The 2,720-nt window shown below is 48.3% G+C and overlaps 1 protein-coding gene across 3 annotated transcripts in view; it reads right to left on the bottom strand.

Moving 5' to 3' along the window:
• LOC123960835 (regulator of G-protein signaling 3-like) overlaps positions 1 to 2,720 on the bottom strand; it is a 24,820-nt gene that overhangs the window by 11,496 nt on the left and 10,604 nt on the right. The window lies entirely within an intron of this gene.

The following is a 2,720-nucleotide window of genomic DNA, read 5'->3' as shown; positions in this document are numbered from 1 at the left end:
TAGCGGTTAGCGCGTGATGTCACTTTGACCTCTGCTGCTGTGTTAGCGGTTAGCGCGTGATGTCACTTTGACCTCTGCTGCTGTGTTAGCGGTTAGCACGTGATGTCACTTTGACCTCTGCTGCTGTGTTAGCGGTTAGCACGTGATGTCACTTTGACCTCTGCTGCTGTGTTAGCGGTTAGCATGTGATGTCACTTTGACCTCTGCTGCTGTGTTAGCGGTTAGCACGTGATGTCACTTTGACCTCTGACCTCTGCTGCTGTGTTAGCAATTAGCGCGTGATGTCACTTTGACCTCTGACCTCTGCTGCTGTGTTAGCGGTTAGCATGTGATGTAATTTTGACCTCTGCTGCTGTGTTAGCGGTTAGCATGTGATGTCATTTTGACCTCTGTTGCTGTGTTAGCGGTTAGCATGTGATGTCATGATGTCACTTTGACCTCTGTTGCTGTGTTAGCGGTTAGCATGTGATGTCATGATGTCACTTTGACCTCTGCTGCTGTGTTAGCAGTTAGCATGTGATGTCACTTTGACCTCTGTTGCTGTGTTAGCGGTTAGCATGTGATGTCATGATGTCACTTTGACCTCTGCTGCTGTGTTAGCGGTTAGCATGTGATGTCGTGAGGTCACTTTGACCTCTGCTGCTGTGTTAGCAGTTAGCACGTGATGTCACTTTGACCTCTGCTGCTGTGTTAGCGGTTAGCACGTGATGTCACTTTGGCCTCTGCTGCTGTGTTAGCGGTTAGCACGTGAGGTCACTTTGACCTCTGACCTCTGCTTCTGTGTTAGCAGTTAGCGCGTGATGTCACTTTGACCTCTGACCTCTGCTGCTGTGTTAGCAATTAGCGCGTGATGTCACTTTGACCTCTGACCTCTGCTGCTGTGTTAGCGGTTAGCATGTGATGTAATTTTGACCTCTGCTGCTGTGTTAGCGGTTAGCATGTGATGTCATTTTGACCTCTGTTGCTGTGTTAGCGGTTAGCATGTGATGTCATGATGTCACTTTGACCTCTGCTGCTGTGTTAGCAGTTAGCATGTGATGTCGTGATGTCACTTTGACCTCTGCTGCTGTGTTAGCAGTTAGCATGTGATGTCACTTTGACCTCTGTTGCTGTGTTAGCGGTTAGCATGTGATGTCATGATGTCACTTTGACCTCTGCTGCTGTGTTAGCGGTTAGCATGTGATGTCGTGAGGTCACTTTGACCTCTGCTGCTGTGTTAGCGGTTAGCACGTGATGTCACTTTGACCTCTGCTGCTGTGTTAGCGGTTAGCACGTGATGTCACTTTGACCTCTGCTGCTGTGTTAGCGGTTAGCATGTGATGTCACTTTGACCTCTGCTGCTGTGTTAGCGGTTAGCACGTGATGTCGTGAGGTCACTTTGACCTCTGCTGCTGTGTTAGCAGTTAGCACGTGATGTCACTTTGACCTCTGCTGCTGTGTTAGCAGTTAGCACGTGATGTCACTTTGACCTCTGCTGCTGTGTTAGCGGTTAGCACGTGAGGTCACTTTGACCTCTGACCTCTGCTTCTGTGTTAGCAGTTAGCGCGTGATGTCACTTTGACCTCTGACCTCTGCTGCTGTGTTAGCAATTAGCGCGTGATGTCACTTTGACCTCTGACCTCTGCTGCTGTGTTAGCGTCTAACGGACAGCAGACAGACGTCTCAGCTTCCAGCCGAACAAACCATGAAACTAAAACATTCCCAGAAACAGTCTGTGTGTCAGCAGTGTGATCCATTACTGTGAAACTGATCCTGGTTCAGCTCTCAGAGGTCGTGGTGTCCTTCAGGATCAGGTTCTGCTGTAGTCGATAATCAGCAGACAGTACTCTGTGTGTACCTCCTGTGCAGTCATTGTAGTAGTACTATTATTCGTGCAGTACTGGTTAACTTGGCAGAAGTATTACGGGCAGGATATCAGCAAGTCTTTTCTGGATTAATCATTTATTCTGTCAGACAACAGAACGGTCAGTGTGACATCTTGTTGGGTCCAACCAAAGATCTTCAGAACAGAAGCTGGACCCTGAGTCACTGAGCAGAACATTTACAGTATACTGCAGTACAGGTACCTTCGCAGGCAGCAGGTCAGCCTGGTGTAGAACCATTTCCTCTGACATCAGCAGGGTTCTGTCCGGGCTGCACAGATCCAGAGGCTGGAAACAACAACAAGAGAACAGAACATCAAGCCAGCTGTATCTTGGTCCGGGACTGGTTCTATGTTAGGTTGACGGGGTTTTGGCTTGTGTTCTAGGTTCAATATAAGGGCCTTGGATCTGGCTGAGGTGAAAAGATCTAGGTTAGGCCTAGATTGGTTCTAGGTCAGGTTCAAGGTTCTAGTTTGTGTTCTAGGTTTGATATAAGAGTCACAGATTGGTTCTGAATTATAGATTCTGACCCAGATGAAGATCAGGAAGATGAGGGCCTTTGGTTCTGGGACTGGTTCGGGTTAAAGGTTTTAGGCTCTGACCCAGATGAAGATGGGGAAGATGAGGGTCTTTGGTTCTGGGACTGCTTCGGGTTAAAGGTTTTAGGTTCTGACCTGGATGAAGATGGGGAAGATGAGGGTCTTTGGTTCTGGGACTGGTTCGGGTTAAAGGTTTTAGGCTCTGACCCAGATGAAGATCAGGAAGATGAGGGTCTTTGGTTCTGGGACTGGTTCGGGTTAAAGGTTTTAGGTTCTGACCTGGATGAAGATGGGGAAGATGAGGGTCTTTGGTTCTGGG

The sequence above is a fragment of the Micropterus dolomieu genome, linkage group LG21, assembly GCF_021292245.1.
Source record: "Micropterus dolomieu isolate WLL.071019.BEF.003 ecotype Adirondacks linkage group LG21, ASM2129224v1, whole genome shotgun sequence".
NCBI lineage: Eukaryota > Metazoa > Chordata > Actinopteri > Centrarchiformes > Centrarchidae > Micropterus > Micropterus dolomieu.
Note: the sequence above shows the minus strand (reverse complement) of the source record. Positions and strands in the feature narration are given on the sequence as shown.